This window comes from Nipponia nippon, unplaced genomic scaffold (assembly GCF_047370975.1).
Source record: "Nipponia nippon isolate SJK-2023a ecotype South Korea unplaced genomic scaffold, ASM4737097v1 scaffold_11, whole genome shotgun sequence".
NCBI classification, from domain to species: domain Eukaryota; kingdom Metazoa; phylum Chordata; class Aves; order Pelecaniformes; family Threskiornithidae; genus Nipponia; species Nipponia nippon.
In genome coordinates this window covers 16,699,336-16,726,223 of record NW_028262302.1, presented here as the reverse complement: position 1 = coordinate 16,726,223, position 26,888 = coordinate 16,699,336, and the positions used below count along the sequence as shown (strand labels likewise).

At 39.5% G+C, this 26,888-nt stretch overlaps 1 long non-coding RNA gene across 3 annotated transcripts in view; it reads right to left on the bottom strand.

Annotated features, from left to right (window-relative positions):
• LOC148056845 (uncharacterized) overlaps positions 1 to 26,888 on the bottom strand; it is a 234,613-nt gene that overhangs the window by 75,351 nt on the left and 132,374 nt on the right. For all 3 annotated transcript variants that reach the window (XR_015702164.1, XR_015702165.1, XR_015702166.1), the window contains 3 exons: positions 9,650 to 9,763; positions 4,922 to 5,138; positions 2,366 to 2,969 (listed from right to left, as the gene is read on the bottom strand). This is a non-coding gene — a long non-coding RNA (uncharacterized LOC148056845). The remainder of the gene's footprint in view (positions 1 to 2,365; positions 2,970 to 4,921; positions 5,139 to 9,649; positions 9,764 to 26,888) is intronic.

Sequence of the window (26,888 nt, the reverse complement as noted above, 5' to 3'; positions counted from 1 at the left end):
GATAATCATAAAGAGCTTACATTGAAATCTGACAAGAGGGGCAAAGGGTAGAAGGAATGAAACATTATTATTCCAATCTCAGAACCCCAAAGTCCCACACCAGTGTCTTAACTATAAAAGACATCCCTCCTCCTATGACTTTAGTCAAGAAGGGAGCAACCATTGAAAAATCAGACCCTGTTTTCCCACTGCTCTCCTGGAAACAATCCACAGCATAATTTCCTGCATACATCTGTGCTTAAGAGGAAAAACGCTATAAAAGGGGATGTTCTTGACAAACACACCTATGGTTTATGAATACCCTGGGAAAACAAGGAGGCAATTTAGGGAGAGTCAGTTACGAATGCAAGAGGTTTTCCTTGCCATGACCGCAGCCAGTATTTGCTCAGCAGAGAAGCAGGTGACACAAGACAATCTGCATGCAGCCGAAGGCTGATGGAAAGCTCGTTTGTGCTCAGTGTGCTACAGAAGTTGTTCAGGAACAGTTACGTAAAGATTAGCCCTGTAACGCTGCCAAACACTTTGTGTTATTATGTGCTGTGTTTGTGCCAGGCAGCCCCACATGTCAGAGCTGCCTCATAGGGCAGTTTTAACATGCACACCCACATTTTCAGAGCACTCGGAAGAATAAAAAAAGCCACGGAGGAACCAACTCTGACCTTGTTTGCATGGCTGCCAGTGACGATTCCCATCAGCTTGTACCTGCCTGTGTGCAACCAGCATAGAACCAGAAGGCACATCCACTGCATTTTGGAGACGGCTGTCCTCGCCTCCCCTCCTCCCCCTGACCCATCATGTTCCCTCAGAGAATCCCAGCTGCATGGATAAAAAAAAAGTAGCAACTCAACCATGTGGGAGCATACAAATTTAATGTCGGCTAAATAGGAAGGCTGTCTAAATAACACAATGATTGGAGTTATGCAGGTCATAAGTCTAGGGAGTAAGGAGCTCACAGTGCTTCTTTTATCCCTTGCTCTGTTTTCTTCACAAAAGTTCATTAAACAATGATTCTTGCCCTTTTAAAAATTTATGAATGAATGATATGTTCATGAAAATGAGAGAGCAAAAAGCACTGGCCGTAGCCAGGCGCAGCACAGTCTGGCACTCTGCAACCTCCCCCACATGCCCTCTTCTCCCAATGTACCTCAAGCCTGACCCGAAACACTACTCCCCATGATGCCTGCAACCTCACAGAGGGAGAGACTTGTCAACAACTCATACGAGTATTATGTGTGTAGGACGTACATGTCCTGGCAGGGAGCGGATGTGGAGCCCAAGACCCAGAGGAAAACGTTGCTTCATCAGTCCAGAAACTCCTTTCATTTGCACTATGCAGGTCTCAGTTATAAGGATGCCACAACCACAAAGGAAAATAAGAGTCTATCTGCAAACACAAAAACAGACCTTTATCTAAACTAGTATCATAAGTGGCACCATCCTCCTCCCAGGCCTGGACATAGCTACATCAGTGTAGCTTGCCAGATGAGAAAGGGGCAACAAATAACTAACAGTAATGACAAGTTTTTATATAGCCCTTTTTATGGGCTTTTATATTATTACTTTACAAAATAGAAAACTGTCCTTAGTTTCCCACTCATATTCTCTCTCCATCTCCATAGAATCGCTTTCCCTCTTCTTTCTTCTTTTTTCATTTTAAATATACTTTCTACATTTATTTTTTTATTGGGCCTTCTTTTTATTTTTTTTACGTTTTTCTTTTCTATCCTCTTTATTCTCACTTAGTTTCAGTTTTGGACTTTTTGCAGTTTAAGTATTTCTCCAGTTTTTCTAGTATTCTACTTCTTTTCATTACTCTTATTTCTGCATCTCCTCCTCTCTATTCTTTGCCTGTCTGCTTGCCCTTTCCCTACATCTCTTCCTCCTTTTTCATTGCCTTCTCTCTTCATCCCCTGTGAAGTTGATTCTTTTCCTTCCCAGCTCTGTTGTCAAAGTCCTTTTCTCACATCCTGTTCCTTACTGTGATCATTTCACATGCCCCATTCCCTTTCTCTTCTCCTGTTGATATTATTCTTATTTATATAACTTACTGCAGTAGTACCCAGATATCTAACCTTGACTGCCCTTTCTCGACCACCACCACCATCACCCTTTTCAGTGATCTACTTAAACAGTTAGGGGCATTCCCTGTTTCAAACACCTTCTCTTTTCCAACTTTTTTTTTTTTTTTTTACATCTGTAGATAGGACCTGGCTGGCAATGGAAATGTTAGGATTAGCTTGTCCTCGCAGTGTGTTGGGAAAATAGGTTCTGGCTCCAAGGGTAGCCTGCCCTGGAGTCTGCAGAGAAGGGGCCACACCACAACATGATCTCCAAGAAGAAAGCCAACTCATTTATTGCAGAGTACCTGATAGTAGTTTCAAAGGACAGAAACTCCCCCAACAGCTCCAACTCTTCCATAACCAGGTTGGCTGGTGACTGTAGAGAGGAAACAAGCAGCCTCCAGACTGCCTTCACTGCCTGGGTGGCTGTCACCAGCAGAACTAGTCTTCTCCAGCGTTGCCCTCAAGATGAAGATATGTAAGTGAAGATATCTGGGCATGCCTGGCACAGCAAAGTCCATCACAATGAGGATAATCCCCTCTGGGACAGAAGACAAAATGACTCAGAACACCTCACAGCTGGAGAGTGGGACATTTTCGTGGGTACTTTTAAAGGAGTAAGTCTGATGATAACTAGGTTTAAAAAAAAAAAAACACTGTGGAGCTTTCTGGGATGCAGTGGGAGTATTTCAAGAAGTTTCTTAGCTGTGGTAAGGTACAGTTTTATGGAAGCCCTTGACTCGCTGCCACTTGCCTTGAGCTGAATAGTGTTTTCAGACAGCAAACTTTGGCCTCTGGAGGCTGAATCTTTTTGTGGATTTCTATGTCTGTGAGAAACTGAGCCTCAGAGCTTTGCTAGATGGGAGTGGTATCCAGGACCTCAACAGAAGAGACAGCACCTGCTTCTTTCTAGAAGGATAAAACGTAGATGATGATTAGTTGTACCACCGCCAAAGGAACCCCAGGTAACCGAGGCAGGTTGAACTTCCCTTACTTTGACAGACTGCATTGTGTATCATAACTAAGAGAGGTCTTCAATCTAGAGGGCTGGGAAAGCCAGAGGAACAAAATGAAAAAAAGGACAGGGTTGGAGTGACATAAGGAAAGAAGTGGCTACAGGAACACTGGAACAAGGCGGGGCGGGTGGGGGGGTGGAGAGGGAAGAGAGATGCAGAGAGCAGAAGGAAATTGAGAGCAGTGCAGTTGTTTAAAAAAAAATCCTACTTATGAAAAAAAGATCCAAAAGCTGGCCCTGCAGTTACTGGGGTTTTTCTCTTCTTTTAATTCCTTCTTTTTTCACCTTTCCTTTTTGGAAGCAAATGAGTCATAACACATCAGTGTACACTGGTCAGGTCTCTGGCCATGTACACAGTTATGACATGGTCAGAACATTTTGGACAGAAGAACTAATAACACTGACCTATATTACACCAACTTATACATTTTCAGTCTCAAATATCTCTCCCATGCTTGCTCCATCCTCACATGCATGTTATATTAACTTGGCTACTTCCACATGCTTCCATCCTTTTTTGTAACAAATTCTGGATATTTAAAACCTTTCCACACAAATCTGGGATGATAAATCACATGTTTCAGCCAAATCTACACTCTCTGACCAGTAGCAAAGAAAGTTTTTTTGATATAACTATTTTCTTTCCTGTGCTGTGTAGTTTGTGTGAGTTTTACCTGGGAATTTTGAAGGTCATTAAACAAACACATTGGGGAGCAGATCCGCAGTCGTCCTATAGACCAGAACAATGGGAAGACTGTTCGTTTTGTTTGTGGGGAAAAAAGTTTTATACTAATACAATAGTGTTTGATGCCACTAGCAGGGGTATGTATTCATGCTGTGCAATCTCAGCTGTATAAAAAATGGATCAAGAGGGGTATTTTTTATTATTTTGGAAAGAGAAAGAGAGAGAAAAAGAATGAAACTTAATATGCTTGAAATGTTTGTAAATTTTTAAACATAAAAACCCAACAACCCCATATCCCTATCAACCTGTAGCTCAAATAATTAACTTAGCATACAGCACTAAAAGAAGCACGGTTATTATTGCACCCAGGAAATAGGGACGGATGGGGAAAGAGAAGGAGGGAAATTAAAGGGGAAAGACTATTATTTTCATGTACTCAAGTTCTGACATAAAAACGGGGATTTTGTCTGTTAAATGTTGACATGCACAAAATCATAGCCAGGTCTAAATGCCTTAGTCATGGCAGGGGGTTAAAAAAGAGAATATTTGAGAATAATGTGAATTAAAAAGGCAAGTTAGTTTAAATTTCTGTTTGGTAGGGCCTGAGGCCTACAACTCCGATGGGAATACACTGTAGCTGGAGGGCTGATGAATGCCCTTAATGAAGTTGGACAACCTGGAATACATGCATAAAATGATTTTAAATATTGATATGATGTCATTGTGTGTCTGAAGATATTGAAATGTTCATTTTCAGAGCTAGACAGGTTGCGTCTAATTTATTATAGGGAGGGGAATGATTATTTACATTTTTTAATGTAGCAATAAAACAATTATGGGATTTAGGGAGAGCGAAAATATTCATGCTTCTCGGAGAGCAAAAAGGCATATTGCAATGGAAATGACTTAGAGGAGCTTATACCAGCAGATATTAAGAAATAGACTTTCCCTTTTTCTTTTCTGATATTGAGGTAATACATTCATAAAGTATGTAAAGTAAAAGGACCCTTTGACCAATGTTAATTATATTTAACCTGCTCTATGTATAGCAGAAGGAACAGCTTAAATATATCACTGGGGACGACTAACTCACCCATATATTCTGGATATGTCTATTATAACATTTCCATGACATTGCCTGGTTTTCAGAACAATTCTCACCGTGAAGAAGAGGAGACGTGGTGTTATAATGGTACGTTCAGTTCCGTTGTGATATGAAAGTTTTTACGGAGAATGCCTCAGGGCAGCTGTCTGCCTCGTGTGTTCAGTATTACGGCTGTATAACACACAGGGGTAGAAGTGTATTAAAGGCAGAGCCATTGCAGTCTGCTGGAGGTTGCTGGTGCTAAGGTCCAATCCTGACGATCCCCAGACCAACCTGAAAAAAGAAATTCTTTGCAAAAATTGCCTAGGATACTTTTTTCACTTGTTCTTTTGTTCCCAGCTGATATTCATCCCTGCCTGCAAAGAAAAAGAACTTAGATTACATTCCAGCTCTAGTGCAAATTGGAGTAGCTCCCTTATACATGGAGGCATTTGGGGTATGATTTTGTGTTTCTCTAAAGCATCAGTTAGGCATTGTCCACACTTATGGTATGTGCTAGCAAGCAGGAATGAAAACTTTTGCACCTCTCTGCTCCCTTGCCCACCTTTCAAATCAGTGATTTAAAACAATTTAGCAGAATAGTTAAGCACATGCCTAACTCTAAGCATCTCACTAAGGCTCTTCTCTGCACAAAGATGAGTAACTTCTTGCTGAATCATGACCCATATGATTGCAGACACTGTGTAACATCAAATAGGTCCTTTAAAGGAGTTACACACTGCACTCCAGTTCCACTTAACAGATCACAGACACTAGAAATACTGCCTATGATATGGGCAGAGCTCTTGCTGTGTCCAGCCTTGATGTAAGCTCCAGAATGGGCAAAATACTTGCAGGAATACAATTACAAAATTGCTGGAGAAGCCCTCTCCCACTGGACACCCTTCCTCTTCCTGCAGCATATACATCGACAATGACTGAATGGGCAAATGAGGCAGAGGGAAGAAAACCTTGAACAATATGCTTGGACTCAGTCATCAAATATGAAAAAGAGCTAGAAAAGGTAGAGGGAAGGGCAGCATGGCTGAGGACAAAGGATATGTGAAAAATTCACGTTTTCTAGTGAGCAAGATAGATACTTGAGGAAGACTTGGCAGAGATGTGTAAGATCGGCCCAGCAGAAGAACACAGGCATCGATTACTCCTCTTCCTACAGTATCAGAAGGAAGGGGCACCCGAAGAAATGAGCAAGCACCGCATTTACAACAGAGGAAACCATTTTTTTCCACAGAGCATATAATTGTGCAAATTTTCTGCTGCAAGATGATTATAAGAGGCCAAAAATACTAATAGATTTGGAAAGATTAGACAAATTTGTGGAGGATAGCTTCTTAAGTCTGGATATAACCTCTGATTCAGGAAATTGCTAAACCATTGATTGTCAGAAAAAAAAATCACTTTATATGTCTCCCGTTTCCTCTGCTTTTCCCCTAGCCATCCATTCCTATTAATGCCAGATAGTAAACAGCGCTAGAGAGGCTGCCCGGGCTCTTATAAAAGTGTACAAGGTACATACAACCTTCGGATGTGGACTAGTTCATCTCCACTGCCTAGTCACTGAGAAGTGAGCTGATTCCTGGCATTCTTGAACCATTTCATCCAAGCAGGAGCAACTGTCAATAGAGAGTGAGTCAAAGCCTAAGAGCACAGCAGACAGGGAAGTGTCTTGGTGCACATGCATGTGAACCTCCATGTGCACATTCAGAGGTTAGCCCAGTCCTTGTTCATTCATCCTCAGCTTCCCCAAATAGTTGTGTTTCACACCATGTCTCAGCAACTATTTGCTTCTTGGGTTTTACATCACATGTGTTACAGCTATTTAAAACTAATTTCAATTAAGGAATGGGTCAGATCTCATGATTCCAGCTACCCTCTTGTCTGAAGTGATTGCCCTGGAAGGAGCAGTGTTTGGATCTCAATTTGGTAATCAAATAGCCAAACTATGTGATTAGACTATATCAAATTAGTCACTGTTCACCAGCTGACACCCCCAACTAATGCCTCCTGTCACTAATTGACTTTATTTCCACTTCTTTTAATGTGGCTACCTGTTTTCAAGCTGTTAACTGGATTTACATGCCTTTCAGCTTGATCTTTCTGATAAATATCCCGCATCATTCCTGCTCTTCACCTATCCCTACCAGCATCAGTCATCTCTCCTTCCACCCCTCTTTTCTCTTTTGTCTTACATACACTTCTGTTCTTAAGCCCATCTCTCAAATAAAAATGCAGCATCATTTTGGCCAGTATATAATGAAACATTGTGAAAATTTAGTGTGGGAAGGCAGGTGAGTGCTGCCTCTGAGTAGAAAGGTGTCCCCAACACAAACCTGGGCCGACTGAGTGGTCATAGAGAGAGGTCAGGACTCTTTGACTGCAGGGAGCTTCCTAAACTTCACCCGCTCAGGCTTGAGGGGTCGAGCATGGCCAGCAACAAGGAACCATGCCTGAGGCTTGCACATCCTCAATTCAGCCTTGTTTAACACGGCCACTCAAAAATAGCTCCTCTCTTATGCCTGCCCCTTGCACTGCCTATGTTCATGGAACAGCCATGAGAGCAACCATAACGCAACCCAGAGAAGGCAGCCTCAGCTGGGACAGAGCACTCCTGCCCCATGGGGTGCTGGCGGCACTTTTCTCTGTAGGAACGTATAATGTGCCACAGCTTTTCCCAGCCACGACAGTATATGCTCCAGCTTATCTAGCACAAACCAGAGCAACCCTCAGGCAGCTGTCAATGGCGCAAGCGAAGCTAAGAGTGCTACACTTCTCTCCAAGTTGTGCTGAGTAACACAACAGCCTTGCCCTCTCTCCTTCTAAGTGACAGATTGGCTACATACACAGCCTGGATCAGGCTGTCCCCTGTATTCGGCGTAAGACTTTTTAAGTTAATGAATATCACTCACCATTCATAGAAAGTTTGACTATACAATATACACTGCAAAGAAAAACAACTGTACGTTAACATCATTCACTGCTAATATGGGATACAAAGGAATTTTAAAAGCACTGCAGCAACGACAACTTTTCCTGGGAAGAATATAAGCATGGTAAGAAACCTTTTTTTTTTTTTAACAGCTTTAAAATGTTCCTAAATATCAACATTATTTTAAAATATTATAACATTTCTAGAATAGAAATATGATCTTAGCTGTCTAGAATTGCATTCACAAACCAGAAAAGTAGCATCATTTTAATGCTCTTAAAATTGAAGGAATAAACTTTAATTCATTTATTCATCTGAAAAAATTATCTGAATACAATTGTAATTCCGAGTAAGTGAATATATGTTTCAATTCACATTTAACTTTTTGACACTTTTGTATTGTAACATATACAATTTCAAAATTATTAAATGTACTTTGTTTCTTCTTTTATAAGACAACAGAAAAGCTTCCCACAATATGGGTCAAAGCAAAATTCTCATTCCTAAGCTTCCTAAAGAATTGTGATCACTCAGCTGATCTTTTTTATGTGTCTAAATATCACCTCTTTATTTGTTTTCTGCTAATCAGCAATCATCATTAGAAATGATGGACAATAGGATTTGTCTGAAGAGCTGAAAAATTTTTAGAACACATTTGCAAAGCCAATTTAAAAATCACATAGTATAATATATATTACAACATATTGTCCAGGCCGCCTTAGAAGAAATCATTGATACAACTGAGTAAGGCAGCACCAGCCTTGATGGAATAGCGTTGGCACAAAAGAAATAATGCAGTAATGCACTCCCAAGAATTGAGAGCTAATAGAGAGCAACATAATGGATATTACCCAGGATGTAATACCCTTATTCTCATACATACCACTTCATTTCACATCAGGATGCAGACAAGCTCAGAAGAGAACTTGTGGGAGGAAAGGGGGAGGACGAGGGATGAGGATTTGTCTGTGAACAGATGAATCTGATTCACCAACGAAACCTCTCAGGCCCAAGTGCAAGGCACAGATTCAGCGACACTAGGTGTGAATTTTAAGGAAGTCTCTCAACCTAACCAGTTTTCTAGCACTCCAGATCTGCCCTTGAGTTTTGTTCCTCCTCTACAGCTCCCTTCTCATCTTGAGCAGGAAAGTCCCATACTGGTAAATGTCTGAGGGCAGTAACCCTAGAGACAAATCTGAATTGGTTCAAACAACTGTTGTTCACTCCTGAGAAATTTGGCTGGATCTGGATAATTTAGCAAAAGAATGTTTGGAGGGTTTTTAGTCACATTCGTTACACTTACTTGCGTTGCTCTTGTGCAGCAACCCCACCATGCTATAACTTCACAGGAGCGCGACAGCCCCTACCCCAGAGCTTGCAGCAAGTGCTCCTGGCCAAGAAATGCAAAATTACACTGAAAGAGGGAAGGGCAGGTTTCTTGGTCTCTGTAAGGTCCTATATTTTGCTTAGTGTTTTGTCTCCCAACATCTGTCCTGTAAAAAACCTCAGATTTCTGAATCAGTGACTCCAGAATCTTACTTTAAAATTGTCACTCATTTACCACCCTTTCACAGAAACAGTTTCTTTGTGTGTGTGTGTGTGTGTGCGTGTGAGAGTGTGAGTGCCCATATCCCCCCACACTTGCCATGATCTGAATCTCTTCGCATTGCAGGACAAAGGTCTGTATCGCTATTGTCCTGCATCTTCAGGCAGGCATTTACATCACCAGGGTCCAGATGCTAAACATTACTATTGTTATCAGGCACCGTCTTACACCCACACTGCACTCACCTAAACAGCTACATAAGATGCACAGCAAAGGACAATCAGCCCCCAGGTTTCTGGGCGAAGTACATACCTCTCGATTCTGCCATTGATTTGTCAGGAGATGTATACTCAAGTAGATGGTTCAGAAGAGGATCCTTTAGGAAGAGTGTGGTCAGATTGACCTTGCTTTCACTGAGCTGACAGCCTGGTGAAGAAAGTTAAACTGAATATCAAAATCATCAGCAAAAACCTCCTCTTTCTTTGATTGTACAGTTTAAGAGGAGCCATTCGAGCTCAATTTATTCTCTACACAGGAACTTCATTGATTATCTCAGACATTCATGCAGGAAGGAAGATGAGATAAGAAGAAAGTTCTCTTTTTTTTTTTTTTTTTAAAGTGATTGCAAGATGGAGAAAACTGCTTTGTGAGTGTAATATATACCATAAAGTTCCCTTTGAGTAATCTGCTACTGAAAAGTGAGAAGAGTTTACCTTTTCTGAACAAAAGAAACATTAGAGATGGGCTGATGATTACCGAGGGGAGAGATATGAATACTAGGATTAGGGTATATATTCAGATATAAAATTAGCATACAAAAAATAAGTTTTCTTGGGGAAAATATTGTGGATGTTCTCCCATTGTCTTGTACTGTCAGTCACCAGCATTGGGAAGAGACACTGATCACTATTCATTTTTTCCGAAGGATATTCTGGTTCAATCTCAGGCTATCAAACATAATGGGGATTTCCACTGACTTTGAGAGGGAATCAATCCTGATTCAAGACTGCTGCCATGAATGGAGATGGGTGTTCATTTATGTTCTGCCAAAGTCAGATGGATGCTCCACCAGTCCCACACTGGTGGGGAGGGAACTGTGGGACTGCAAACACAAACTCTGGGGGCATGTGGAGGCACTGCATCTCTGCTTCACACACTGGTAGGTTACTGGAAAGGGCGAGTATGTGTCTTATCTGAACTTTTGTGGTTGTATTATGAATTGAATGGATTAAGTATAAACATATCCTAGGAGGGTCTCTGCTCTCAAGTCAGTTGCTCGAATGCAGTTACCCCCTTCACAGAAAACATCACACTTCCTAAAGGAGCCAGTGTGCACTTTCACGAGGGCAGTGCTTGTGCATTAATTGCTGCAGAAACTTTAAGTTTATACATTTCTTGGGCCCATTTACAGAGTACCAAAAAATCTTCAAAGGCAACCTCCTATGCAGGCAAGTTTTTATGGGCACAAACTTTGAAACAGCTGTTTCAACTGAGGGCAACTAATCACTGTATTGGGAGGAAACTGGAGGGGACAAAAAGGCTCAGTCAAAATGCCTTTGTGCTTTTTTGATCTTGAGATTGCTCTGTGTCAGTCCAGTCCTCTGGTGCAAGCCAAAGTGACATGTGAAATGTATCAGTCATGAGTGGCACTAAAAAGATGTTGCAGTTTGTGCTTTTATTTATAACACCTTTGCTGACAGCAGCTGAGGACTGGCATGGGGGCCCCTAGAATAGCTGTACCAGAAAAACAGCTACACCGCAGCCTTCCATGACTAGCTGAGCAGCCTTTAAGTATCCTTTACGAAACACCTGGAAAGAGAGATTAATCTCACCACTGTCTTAAAACAAAGAGCATCTCTACTGTCCCAGTTAGACAAACATGAACTAAACCAGCAGAATCATTCTTACTTCACAGGTCGCTTCAACAGGGGCACAGCAGAGCTGGTTGTAGCTACATCAAGAATTAAGAGCTGCAAAAGCAACTGGAAGCGTGCCTCAGGGAGGAGCTAAGCAGATCAGTATGCATACCATCTCTTCTATGTCTGCTTATACTTGTGTTAGATTTTGGTGTAAGTATAGGCTATATAGGGAGGGACTCTTGAATTCTAATATCCTCTCTTACATTAACCCCTTCGGCCTTGGGCAACTCTCTAACTTTTTTGACTACTATCATTTATCTTCACAAATACAAATAAAACTATACTGTGTATGTCATATTAGTGCTGAATATTTGTATACTACTACTGATTTTAACCACAGATTTATGCAGAAGTAGCGTTTCCCAGAAAGAGCTTGTAGAGAAGCTGTATCATGACAAACCTTTTGAAAGCACAGTACAAGGTAGAATATTCACGTTTTGCATTTCTCTGACACACGCATGCAGGGTGGGATGCTTTCTAATATTTATTGTCTCCCAAACGCTCTAAAGCTGACAAATCAAGCATTATTAAATAGACACTTAAAAAAAATTACTCAGCTGCTAAACCAATCACTGTAGGTTGCAGCTCAAAATGAAGTTGGAAATCTGCACCTTTTAATAAAACAATCTGCTTGAGAGCTGATGATATTTGGTTATGGAATTTATCTGTAAATATAATTAAAAATTCAACGAGAGAGTGCTCTGAACTGAGGGGTAAATATTCAGCACTATGCAGAGTGCTCAAGCTACATGATTCCCATTATCGTTAATGGGAGTCCTACAGCTAAATCCCTAAGCATCACGCTAAAAATTTACCCCCTAGTGTTTGCAGATGGAACAAAAGGATTATTGTACATACCAGCAGAAAATAAAGTTACCACTGACATTTTGACCAGAAAGCTTCCATCAGGATTGATCAGTGAAAGATTTAGCCTACTAATTCCCCTGCAGACTGTTTCTTTGGGGGTTCTCCCATGTGAAAAGGCATTTTTGATTTTTATTTAATTCATTTCTATTTACTGGTTTTCATGTCATTATATCTCTCAAATTCCTCTCCTTCTGGCTTCCTACCAGAACACTTCTCTCTGCTTCACCCCAGGCTTCCTGGCTTCAGTGTGCACAATTTCAGGTCCCTGAACCTTAAACATAATGGACATGAGGACAGAAGAAAAGTACGTATGCCAATGACGTTTCAGCTGAGTTAGCTGAGTGTGCAAATTTACCCAGCAATAAAATGCCGCAGAGGATTTTGGGGGCGATTAAAAAGTTGAGGGGGAAGGGGGACTCGCACAAGCAACTTAATTCTTTCCTGGTTTGCACCTTCTGCTCTTATTGAGTTGGGGCTACAAGCTGTCAGGTGTCCCTAACCCTGCTGAAATCAATGACAATTCAGGAGTTTAAGCCTGATCCTGCCAGAAGATTTACCAAGCATCCTTGATTAGGTATGGGTTGGAGCAAAACAGGCAATCCATCAACTTTTTTAGGTGCTTTTTGAGAACACATTCTTAAATAATGGAAACAAAGCTTCTGACCCATTATTTAACATGTGAGTATATATATACACACATACACACATGAAAATGAGAAGAAACCTCTAAAAGTCTAATTTCCATTCTTGATTTCACTTATTCTAATTAAAAAATAGCCAAAGGGATTTGTTTATCCTTTGTAGACCATGCTGCAGTCCTCAGTGAATTTTTACGGGTGAGTTTTAAAGCCCCCAACAATAGGGGCTTATAATGGAAACACTGATAGACCGTTGTTATAGTGCTGGTTTTAAATACAACGCAATTTCATCTTATGTAACATTCTTCATACAAAGTATCACAAAATGTTTTACAGTAAGCATCAATTGCAAACTAAAGCAAAGGGAAAGAGAATTTAAAGGCAAAATTTCATTGACTTTAGCAAGAAGGAAAGAATTCTTTACAGGATAGCACAAATAAAAGTGCAAGCTTTCTCCTGCCAGGCTTTTTGGTAGAAAGCTCTTAGGAGGCTGAGAATATATATTTAAAATGTACCCTTCTCTCCAAAATTCAAGATTTCAACTCCTAGTTCCTCTGTTTATATGCTCATAAAGCTCTATTACATACCTTGGCAAGGATATTCTTTAAATATTCTGGCAGGATCAAGCCTAAACTCCTGAATTGTCATTGATTTCAGCAGGGCTGGGGGCACCTGACAGCTTGTAGCCTTGTAGCCCCAACCCAAGAAGAGCAGAAGGTGCAAACCAGGAAAGAATTAAGTTGCTTGTGCGAGTTCCCCTCCCCCTCAACTTTTTAATCACCCCCAAAGTCCCCTGCAGCATTTTATTGCTGGGTAAATAATATAATGAAAAAGTGCCTACATGACACAAGCCACATGGGCACAGACAGCTATTAAAACTGAAATGATTTATTTCGTAACAATCCGAGGTAACACACTTTAACTCTAGGTATAGCAACCTCTCCATTTCTGCTTGCCTCATTTGCATAGGTAATTGACAGCTTGTTAACAGCTCATTAGGAACACTGAAAACCATGTGACAGATACAAACCTAGTGCTAGAGGGGAGAAAATCTGTGAATTACAGTATATTGAAAACTCAATCAGATTCAGAATTACAGGTCACAAAACAAGTTGGTTATTTTATTAGGTTAAAAAAAAAATAAAAGGTTAACATACCATTTTTCGACCTGTATTTTTAAGATAGCAGGCTACAAGGTAATTAATTAACAATCTGAATATGATGTGAGCTACTCTCCACCGCCATGGGTAGGTTTAGGAATGATACTAGCTTGATACAGTAGGACAAGTAATAATTGCTGAGAATTTTTAAAAACATTAAAAAGTCTTGATGTGGTATTCAATTTTGGGTTTGGAATATACCTTTCTCAAAAAAGCAAGTAACTTACAGACACTGCAATCTAATATTCTGTAACTGAGAAAAATGTGAGGAATAATTTGATTTTAGTCTATAAAAAGAAGATAAGTGTTCTGATTCACACACTCTTACTATCCGTAAATTTTGATGATGCTTTTTTTTAAACGACATTTGAACATAAACAGTGAAAATAACAGTTATATCAGCAAATCTACTTTTTGTATTAAACACACACTCCCCATAATCTTGCTTTTCTAGCATTGCTAGCAGAAATACAGTAACCTGTAGAAATAAAATGGTCTTCTTGCAAAAACTCTCCCTTTCCTTGAAACCTGGTATGGATTCCCTGTAACTCAAGTGACATTTGCTGATGAGGACAGAGCTGACCAACTGCATGTTAGTCTGTAGAGAAACCAGTAAGCTGTGTGATTTCAGATCTTCTTCCTTCAGACACCAGTGGTTTACAGATTCTTCCCTCATCCCTCTGAAAAAACATCAACAAAATGTGATCAGATCTAAAACCCTGACTATTTAGCAACAGGAACAACAATGTTAAAGTGCAGGATTATCAAAATCCCTTAGTGCTTGATCACACGGAGGGTTGTGCTGTTTCAAGAGGTGCAACTGCTGCAATAGGGATGTATATGTTATTTAGATAAGTCCCATAAAAATAACTTCTGATAGAGTTTCTTATCTGAAATCACGGATCTACTTCTGTACTATGAATACAGCCATATGACTACAGTACTCTGGCTGGTGGGGATAAAATCTCCTTGTGTAGACATGGTTTAAGAGTGATTAATGAACCTGTGACCTGTGATACAACAAAAGTTGCACTTGTAAGTCACTTCAGCACTTTTGAAAGCTCCATCTTTAGTCTTCATTATGAATAAAGCTAATACGGTTGTTGTGCCCCCAGCATTAATTACATCATTGACTCCTTCACTGGTGAAGTTACGCTGTTGTAACTACAACAATATAAACTTCTAATGCAGACACGCTCCAATGGTATAAAGAGAGCTTTACACATAGTACAACTGACCCCAGATTTACACTGAGCTTAGGCAAGGCATGATTCACATACAGTGAAGAAAAATTAGCTCATTTTTTGCCCTTGAGCCCATATCAGCTGAGGTGTTTTGTCCAAAGAAAAAGTCAGTACATAAATGGTGAGAAGCAATGGTGATATAAGAACAGTCAAAGTTCAAGATCATAATTAACCAAGACATCATATGATAGCAAATAAAAGAGATGGTAAACTCACCACAGGTGACAATAAGAAATATGTAAAACCTAGAATCCTAAACCAAAAATCAATTAATTTTACTAACATGCCCTTTTCTTTGACCATACCAGTACAAACAATGCAAATGCTGTGTTTGGCAATAGGTCTCATACCTGAGTACTGAGCCAAAAGTCTCAGGAAAAAGGGCTTGATCTTGGGATTTTCCCCATGCCATGCTTCAATTGTGTATATGACTTCACTGGCAATGTTCTCTGAGGCCTGGGCTTTGTTTTTAACTTCTCCCCCCCTCCCTTGGTTTTTACATGTGAGAATCCCACTTTGATTTGGTTCTTGTAGGGCAAAGATAAACACTGAAAATCAGTAACTAAACTTTTTCAAAACGCAGATCACTTTCCAGTTAGGCTGGACTGAATTACAGCTGAAATTCTGGGAATATATTCTTTTTCTGCATTAACAACTCAGTCAACCCTTATAAGCAGATGACATGATTAAAATGAAGTTTGAACTTTTTCTGTAGATTAATTCTCTGACTTATGACAAGTCTTCTAGTTTTCATTAACTTAAGTGCCTTTTCCTTAGGACTCTCAGTTTTACAGTTTCTAATCTACAGCTTTGTAATGACCTGGTCTCAGGAACATATAATGCTATATTTCCCTTCCTTCAGTCCTCGACCAAGGGGCATGCAGGCTTTTCAGAAAAGGAAAAGGGCTGCTTCACTTTGGCTTCCAGCTTGTGAGCACATAAGATACTGGATTTTGCTACTGAGAGTGCTTGATGGTCGACACATAGCTGCAGTCCTCTCACCTGCTTAATGAGCATTCAGGTTTCAGTGTCACTGGCAAAAAGACTCCAGCTCATTAATTGTTCCCTATTCTTGTAGCACATTCCTACCCCCTTCCTTACAGAGAGTATGCTGCCCATCACTTCACATTGCTGTTAACTAAAGATTCATTTCGAGAGCACCAACCCAGCACAAACAAGCTGCTTTGGCATCCAGGTGTCCAAGTGCAGTACTATACTTGAGGGAACAGAAATGACCTGGAAGCCTCTTTAGGAAGCATGGGGTAGAGTTTTGGCTTTGCACCTGCATGGCACTTTTGTTTTGAGCAAAACCAAGTCATTCTTCATCTGTTCACATCATAAGCCTGTACAAGAGCACCTGTCTTCTAGTAACATTATACAGCCCTTGCCACAGTGGCAGGTACATTTGCTCACCAGCTTCTTTCTAGTTTCCAGTTTCCAACTAAGATCTTAGGATGATCTTAATACAGATAACAAATATCAGATGAATTATTTTTTTCAGCTCTTTCCTATCAATATACATTCTGTATATATTTGATTACTGACAAGAATAATTAAAATATATCTATAGTTAACTCCTGCTAACTCTTCTAGTGCAGCACTAAGCAATAAAAAGATTCATACATAGGCTTCTAAAGGACAATACTTCCTGCTGCAAGTCTTACAGGATAGTAACTGAAGACATCTTTTCTTTTTTGCATGACTGGAATGTACATGTAAGTTACATTGTGTATTTTTAGCTCAATGCCCAATGCACTTCCACCAGGTTGCTAAACTATGGCTGGGTCAGGAAATCAGAGGAAGGAAAATGCACGTTCAGAAGCAATGAATTCAAACTTGCAAGTCCATTCTTCAGGTATCCAACTTCTTTTAAGCTAGACAGCTTCAGACAGCTCATGTTTTCCTAAATATTCTTCCTGTAATAATGTAAACAGTTGTAATATGTGGAAAGGGTCTCTCTAGGAGTCTGGGTGAGATAAAGAGCTTCTTCAAAGCTTGTGAAATAAGACCAGGCTTCAATACTGACTGACAAACCAATAACAAACCAAATGAGCCCTTTGTAAGGAGATCTGACCATCTAAATTTGCAAAAGCCACAAGAGATCTTGCAATGTCAGAAGTCACGTTTTGGGTTTTGTTTTGAGGGAGAAGGAATTCAACTCTGGAGCAAGTTTTGCATGTTTTCTTTCATAAATTATGACAACATCACAGACGGTCCCCATTTCTACTCTGAGCACCTTGTGAAGTACAGCAATGCTTTCATTAAATCTGAAATGAAAGTGTAACTAGAAATGTTGTTGGGGGATGAGAACAGTATCTCTCCAATAAATCATTCAAAACAAACTCCTTGAGTTACTATATCTATATAGGTAATAGGCAGCAGGTAGGTTGAAAACATAATCAGATCCACTAGTGACATTTTCTCTAGATGTTTCTCTTACTTTCTGCTGCACTTCTACTGGACATTGCTTCCTATTTAAGACTGTTTTTCTTATGAGGCTCTGAGAACACAACACAGGAAAGAACAACAAAAAGAAGCAGAAAAAATGCCAGGTTGCAAGTAAACCACACACAAGGAAGGGCCATGAAAGTATGTCTCTGAAGCAGTCCACCTACAAATGCTTGAATACATTCCTGAAAATGTAGATGCACCAAAAATACACTGTTTTATACTTAGCAACATAGCTAACATGGGTAAATGTGTATAAAGAAATAGCCAGGTGTTCAAACATCTTTTCAACCAAACATTTCCCTTCCAGAGAAGCACAGTTAGCACATCTAATACATACACAGATCTGGAAAAATTTACATATTTGTTATTTTTTAGTAAGTTGCCCTATAGATGCACGCTATCATGCATGCCACAAATTAGGGCCAGAATATAATTTGCCTGGTTTTATCCACAAAACTTCTGAGCCACTGCACTCAAGTTCCTCATGCCTCACTAAGCATCACAGGGGCATGTAAAATAAAAGCAGATGGAGCAGGCACACACATAGATTTTATATATATTAACACAGAGAAAAAAAACCCAAACAAGTTTTAGCCTTTTGTACACTCGAGCCAAAAATGAGAAAAGTAACTTAATTCACGAGACAGATAATATCACTTCAGGATAGGATTCTGCATCTTTATTCTATATCCTAACATATTATTTCTTTTTTTAAGCTCTTTTCCTAATTGGAATTGCAATAGCAAAGTGGGATTCACTAAACCTATCCACTAACTTGAAAAATTCAGAATACATGTATATAACAAAATATCTCAAAACAATCCTATACTTTTACGTTGCCCATGTGTGGTGCAGTTGTATGTAGGTCTGGCTCTCCTCACCAAGCACACTGGTAATTTGGTCTTAGGACTCCATAAGTAATAGTTTACTAGTTACTGTCTTCTATCAAAAATAAGTTATTATTTCAAGATAAGACTTCTTTACCAATACTAGCTTTAAATGCATGTATATTTTTAGGAATGGGTGTGTTTTTGTGGATGCCTGTATGAGTGTGTGTCTGCGCTTGTCTGTATTTCTAGACACAAATACGTAAAACCTCTGCTTCAGATACAAAGCTACAGAAAAATACCTTCTTTTGTCATCATCTATCTGTAGAGTAGATACTACAGGCAGTTCCCTCAGTTACTCTGGAGCAGCCGCAAGCCCTGCCTTTTTTTTTACACTGCTGATGGGCTGCCATTTTCTTTTAATTCCCTTCTCTGATTCAGAGCAATCTGCAACAAAGCTCCTGGGGAATCCCTAATGACATCTCTCTTATTAGGCAACGAATGAAGGGTGTTTCCATAGATGCTTATTTTTTTGAGGTGTAACTGCTAAATGTTGCCTTGCAGGCTTCAAAAGCCATTTATTTAATATGGCAGGTGTGGAAAATCTAAAGCTCCTCCAGTTTCCTGGACATAAAGTTTTTGTCTTGTCATCATTTGCTAATTCAGCTGCAGTGAAGGGGAGGCATATTACAGAGACTGACCTAAAATTGGAGGATTAGATCCTAAGAACATTTCAGACAGCACAGATCACTGGACTGGGATATCTCCAACCAGAATTATTCTTAGCTCCATGCATCACACTTGAAAGTACTAACAGTGCTGTAGTATGGAGTTAGTGCTCATTAAGATTTTTTTTAATCTCTGCTTTCATTAGGAATATGTCTAATTAAAGGTCATTTACCCCCACCTGGGAACCCCTTGTGCATGTCTGAATGAAACAGTTCAAAACTCTGTCTTTTTCTGCTTCCATTTCATTCAAGTAACGACAGGGTTAAATTGCTAATAGAGGTTTCATGAGGTCTGCCAGAGCCCACTCTCCAACACTTACATCTGTTCAACAATTATTACAGCATTTTTGTCATAAAAAATTCAACACCCTGAGTGTCGTGCTAGCAAAACCTGAAAATTTATGCAGTGAATAGAATAGCTAATTTCTCTGAGGAAATGCAGGGGGAAAAATTACAGATTTAACTTAAATTCTCAAGTACTGTAGAGCACACATCTGACTCCCTCTTTAGGTTTTGTCACCATGTAGCATAAGTAGGAATACCATCTACAGTAGATCAAGAAACCTTTGCAAAGCAAATTTATGCCTTCGAAGAAACAATGTTTAAAACTCAGAAGGAGGCTGTACTGGATTCATCATTTTACCTCACAAAATCTCATTTAAATAATAAATTATTCAGTTTATTCTCAGGATAGGGTTATTCTCTCACTACCTCTTGCTGTTACAGAGTGAACCGCACCCTTCACAGGGTACAGGTAAATGACACAGATGTGGAGGCAAAAAGGCAACAGAAAAACATTCCTTAATCTCGTGAACTTTGTGTCAGGCTGCTTGATGTTTTCGGTAAATGGAAAAAGAAAACAGAACCTGCCTCGCTCCTCCATAAGGTTAGGAATATGGATTTTATGCTAAAAGTAACGCTGTCTAGTTAAGATGCCAGTGGACTGGAACAACATGCTAGAGGCTATAGCCTTCTATTCTCAAGGGCTGGACTCTTACTTCCAGTACCGGTGGTTCAGCCATAATGATAATTGCAGCCACGATGAGCAGGGAGCTCTTTCAGTGTCACAAGAGCAACAAATAAGACAAATGGTTTGGGAGTGGAGGGGAAGTCATTTTCAAAACTTAAGGTGCGAAGAGGACGCTGGCTCAAGCAAGGACAAATACTGCACGTTGCCTTTCTTCAGGCCATATCCTGCTGGGATGACAAGAGCTGGAAAATGTTGCTGCTGAAGAGGCAGTCATATGTGAGTTCAGATAAAAACTGCGGATTGGCTCAAAGGATACTTACAGGCATTTTTGCTCTTTTTCACAAACAATATTAGCCCAACAAGCTTATGAAAGTACATGCTTAACCAAAAGTCTGTAGGGGACTGACCTGCTAGACTAGTCTTTCACTCGGGCATCAGAAACCACGGGCACAAGCACCCACTCATATCCCTCAGGGACTTCATAGGGCCTGACTCAGTAGCAGCAGAAAAACTCTGCAGAAAAGCTTTGGCACTGGAATAAAGTGGTAGACCAAGATTTTAAATAGCCAACATACTCAAAACCAAAGTCTGCAATTTTCAAACTGCCAGGTGGTCAGATTTGCAAGGGGTTTGGGATATTCTCTGTAAGTGAAGCATTACAGAATACTGGGCAAACAAACTGCTGTTTGCAGCATCTCAGCTGAAAAGCCAGTTCTCAAAATGGAAATTGTTTCTAGTCCTGCCCATTTCCCAAATACCAGTGATGTCTGCATAGGAACTTCCAGATTTAGTTCTTACTTACTACTATGTTTTGTCTGATGTTCAGATTATCAATCTGACTGCAAACAGGAAAAATGTGTATGACAACCAAACATGGTTTTTGTCTCTCTCTATGTTATACCTATAAAATCAAATATCCCAGAATATTTTTCAAATATATATTTTTGATAGTTGCTTTTTTTTTGTAAATACTAATTGCAAATTTGCATAGACAAAATGATTTGTGTTTCCAGGTCCTGATTCTAAGTTACTGTGAAAATTACCAGTTCATATGAGAAAAGATAATTCTCTGTTTCTGCTCTTCTTTTCCTCCTTTTTCCAGCAGTGGAGTCAGTACCCATGGAGGATGGTTGGCTGTCATGGGACACAGATGCCAAGTGCTGGCAGATATTATTCCAGTGTCAGAATCTTTTTCCTTGTCAAACTCCCCAGGCATTTGTGTTAATGGCTCTGGAGTTGCCTCTGGGTCTGTCACATGGGGTAGCAGCTGATGGGTTGTTTTCTACAGCGTCCTCTTGCATGACGTCTTCCTTTAACTCATCTTTGGTCCTGAGGAATTTGTACACTATTACCTACTCAGAAATAAGCTCCTATAAATTTTGTGTTAGGGCTATGATTTCTTCACAGATTTACTTACTGCCCTTGGAGCTCACATGCACATTTTCTTCTGTAGCACAGCCTCTATAACTTTGAATGCAGTTAAATTACACCCTGACAACGAAGAAATATTTGAGCAAATAAAACTATTTACTAAGAATTTGTTTCTCGCCCTCATCACCACCCCATCCTCTCTCGCCCCCATTTTCTTTATGATTACTGAATCTTTCTTTGTGAACTGAAGCCAGTCACTTCATTCACAGGCTAGGAGCAAGAGCTTTCAGCCTTTAGGTTGTTCGCAGACTGGTTATATAGATTATTTGCCATTCATGCTGCATGAGTTAGTCACTTAAATTTCAGGAGCTTAATCCTGCAAAGATTAGCTTGAACTCAGATGGGTTGTTCAGAACACATGTAAATCTTTGCTGCACTGCAGCCTTTGAGGACCAGCTCCTATAAAGTCTTTAAGGTAAGGACTCCCAGGCCTGAGCTCCAAGATGCTGATCATCTGTGCTCCCACCCAGCAGAGAGCCCCAAGTGTGAGAGTAGCTCCTCTACAAGAACCAGATCAGGACAAAAGCACTCAGCAGTTTGCACTGGAGGCAGTGAATAGACATCAGTCCCCGAGGAGAGCTGCTACGCTTGACTGCAATATAAATACTAAATGTAAACAAATATGTAAAGCTAATCCACGTCATACTATCATTGCTGTTACTCAACTGAAATATTTTAAGAAGGAAAATAACGATTAACAAGAGGCAAATTACACACTCTCATGCAAATTTTGAGAAATGTTCATTGCAAACTCTGTGAATCTTTCCATTTTCGCAGGCACTTTCAGAAACACAAGGCAGTTGCCCTACATGTTCACAGCTAGCAAATTGTGTCTCCTACAAAACAAAATCAGCAATTTTATTCACAGTTGATTTGAGGGATATACAGTACAAAATCTGTGTGGGTTTTTTTTTTCCATTGTTTTTGTTTTGATAACAATCTGTGTAAGCTGGTTTGGGATCTAATAGCTTTCTTCATAACTTGCAAGGGAAATCTCATGGCATCTATAGGAGTACAGGAGTATTGAATAACCCAGCCTTGTAGGAATAGCCTTTGAAAGCCTTTCTTTCTTGTTTGGTAACAAAAGTCAGAAAAATCCTGCAACAAATTTTCTGTTTTTCTATTTAAGAGGTGGGAGGGAAGCTTACTTTGGTTGCTTACAGGCTTCTTGGATGTGAACAAGAAACAGTTCTTGATGATATGCTCTTTTCTTTGGTGGCAAACATGGATTAAAGACGGTCTATGCCAAAGAGTCACTTCACAGGGCATCTTCACAAATGGTCTTGTCCAACCTAGAATGCAGCAAACTACAGAGCAGCAATGGGGAATGTCATAAATGGATTTTGCCATCAAAACAATGTTCAAGTAACTGCACCCTCAGCTGAACATCGGAGATAGATCTGAAGCCAGTGTAAGTGCTGAAGAAAAGGATCTGCCCCAAGGATTTCAGTTGTATCCTGCTCCTTAAAAGAAGCGAGGTTCTTCATATACCTTGTTACACAAGTAGGAGATAACCACAACTAACAGACTCAAACCAAAGTAAGGAAAACAGTATTTAGTTAATTTTTTCATGTACAGAATAATTTAGAGGTCTTTCTTGTTGATAGCATGTTTGTATAAACTTTGCAGACTCCACTTGCCTTTTTAGCTGTAGATTCATTCTTCATCTCCTAAAAAAAAAATCCTAGCTATGTTAAGGTTTTTAAACACTCTTGTAATGCTCTGGATGAAAAAAAAAAAAACAGGTGGTACAGAGGAAAGACCTCATAAGTCCCTGCAAATGAAAGTAACAGGGAACTAGCAGCTCCACCCTCCTGAATGGTACCTACCTTCAGCAATGCACCTCTTCAAACCCATGCATAGAAAGCCAGCTAGTCAGTTTTCATTCTTAAGTCACATAGGAAAAAAAGCTTTCAGGAAATGTCTATAGACCCAGCCAGAAAGGCCATGGGGTCAAGGCCCTTCTCCCCTGAGTTCTCCCCTTTTTTGCACTCCTGTCCTTCAGTACTGTCTGAGTTCGGGAGAGTTATACACAACCTGTATAGCCAGGATCGCTAAGAAGAAATCCACATTCAACTTGACTCAAAGTCAGAATGCAAATAACTACAGTAAAATATGGATTTGAATAGGTTGTATTTTGTATTTAAACTGTTCCTTACATCTTTATTCCTTTTACAAAATCAGATTTTAAATTTTTCTTTCTTTTTTTTTTTCTTTTTTATTTAATAAAACTCAGTCTTCCTCACTATCTTTTGTGATCAGGGAGCAGACAGCAAAGTTTTTCTTCTTATCATAGAGAGGCTTGAATTGTGAGTAAGTGGCTAATGAATTTCTCTCCTTCTACACAGGCCAAAGACAGACTCAGCAGCATCTGCCTCCCTGTGATAAAGCCATTCCTTGATGCAACAACATAGACTGTCCTCAGAGTGGGACTTCAGCAGTTTCATCTCCTGAAACAAAGCCTCAGAAGGGTCATATTTCCCCAAATACCTCCTACAGGCTTGAATGCTCATTTTATGTGTATGGTATCCTTAAGCTGAAACTATTTGGGCCTGATTCTCAGCTCTATCCAGGCTTGCACACAGGTGTAACACCACAGATTTCAGTGGGATTACTTCTGCTGCACATCTGCACAAGTGACAGCACCAACAGGACCATTGTCAGTTTTAAGTTTACCTGGCTTTCCTTCATACTGATGAGTCAGTACAGAGTCACAGCTATCTCTTATCCTCCCAGAGTATGGCTCTGTTTCAAAAACCCAAAATAGCAAAGTCTGCTGCACTGCCAAACAGGAGACCCAGATTAAAGAATTTCAGACAGCAGTCTATCACAAGCCCGTCAAAACCATGTATATCGTGCAAATAGTGATCGGAGAGACAGATCAGGTGACTGAACCAATATAGCAGCGCAATATGTTCGCTACCTTAATTATCCCGACTTTTTTTTTTTTTTTGGTGAGAAACCAAAACTATTTGCTTCTTCCCTCCTTATAAAGATATTTAGTGATACTATGCCTATGATTGCAGAAATAATTTTTACATAGGATTAGGAAAGGAGTATGTTTTTTGAAATAGGGCTTTTGTTTAAAAATGTGTAGTGTCATTGAACTGATACTCAAAAAATAGCCATTTATCAAAAAATAACCTCTCTCCACTGTTCCTTCTGCTGTCCCCTTTCTTCTCTCTCCCCTGCAGCCCATGAAGCTATCTCCTACCTTTTATTGAAGAATCATCAACCAAGACAAACTAGTACACACAAGGGCGAAAACAGTAGTTAAAAAAAATCTGTTATTCTTTGAAAAATAGTCCTAGCATTATTTTTAATTCTGAGCACAAACAGAAATTTGCAGGTGAATACTGCTTCAGCTGGTTTCAGTTTATAACATGGTCATTAAGTCCATATCAAACATGTGTGTTTTAGAGTTAAATCCTCTAAGACAGTGAGATGAAATAAGTAATCATTTGATAGAATACTTATAATGAATTAGATTTGAAAATGTTGGAAAGTCATTCAAGGAAAATCCTTCTTTTACCTTACACCGAAAACATATCATTAGCCTTAATTTAAGTCAAGGTGAGAAGGGGAAGGGGGGTGAGGTGGGGAATAGACATTGCAGGAAACTCTTGAGTGACTATTGTTTAATCCCATTTAGGGACACTTTGAACAATGACATATATATAATGAGATATTTAAAATTCTTTGGTCAATCTCTAGCTAAAGGCTTTTACTGTGGAAAGAATGAGTAATTCAATATGGACTACACAGCCTTTCACATGCTTTTATTCTTGATTTGTTGGACATGTGTAACATAAATTTCAGAACCAATCTATTAATGACTTAAATTGGAAACTGGTTTCCTTTGCTTTACATACAGCATTTCAGTAACAAGCATAATAACAGGTGGATCAATAGATACTATTTGGTGCAGTATTTGCAGTATGTTAACATTAGTCCTGTATCTCTATTATTGAACATCATTGTGTCAACAAATTCCTGTTTCAAGGAGGATGGCAAAAATATTTTCCAGTGTCAAGGTTATTTAACCACATGAAATGGTAAGAGTTTTTTGTGGATTTTGTTTCCTACTAACCTTGCCTCTTCCTCCTCCTTCTTTTAAATAATCCATGTTTTGATCAAATCAGTGGGTAAAAAAATATTTTTGCATCAGATTTGCCTGCTGTCAACTCAGATTATGTTCTTTAAAATGGACAGTGTTTCTGGAAGAAAATCAATTTTTTTCTCTTAGAGAAATATAAGAGAAAGGCACTAATGTAAACACAAATTTAGAAAGAAACAGAGAGAGAGAGAGCAAACGGTTGAGTTTACCATTTGAAGAAATTTAGCTAGGGAATTATTCCCAACCTATAGTTCTCAAACACAGCATGAAAAGACAGAAAAATGAAATTTTAGTCATTAGAATTTGACAGCTCCCAGTCATAATATGCTGACATGTGTAACGGGAATTAAGGGGTTCTGCAGGCAGAATGAGCACTAATAATTTTTTAGGCAAATAATTTCTTTCAGCTCCGTGAATCACACAATGTTGGAGGATCACTGGACACTTAAAAATGACAGGTATAATATAACTGTACTCTGCTTTGTATTCTTTGTTAAACAGATTTAATCCAGAAGCATTAATTACCACCTAACTGGAACAAAATTTCTATGTCACAAATAACCGAGGGCTCTATGTGATGACCACAGCCACAAAAAGGCACAGCTTGATGGCTGCAGCCAAAATCAATCCTGCAACTTCTTGCCACTAACCTATAAACTAAAGGTCTATTTTCTCATCAGTGAAAAAATTCCACCTTAGTTAGTCTACAATGGATGTTTCATGTCTGAGTAATGACCTCCAGGGTATGACTGCACCAGAATTTCTCAGACTTTGAAGGTCTGAACCACTCTTGGTTCATCTGATCTTTAAGCAATCCACCAAACACACAACAGCGTGTAGTCTTACAAAGTCAGGTATATGAGGAAGACAAAGAACACACTTTAGCTACCAAGTGCTACAGATGTGTACATTATAAAAAACTCCTTAAATTATTTTCATTTTTAAGATAAATTTTAAAGATGCTTACAGGTTTTCTAGACACTTTATGATCCCTTCAGAAGAACACTTGAAGGTTCTAACCCACAAACTCATAACTCAGAGCCCAAACCCAAACACATACGGCATTCATGTTAGCTATATGTTGGGCAACACCTTGGATCACATTTAAAGGGCTCAGGCAGCTGATGAGAGCTGGCTCAAACTGGGAAGGTGATCTCAATTGGCTTGAGCTATGTGGTATGGCAGCAGCTGAGCAACGG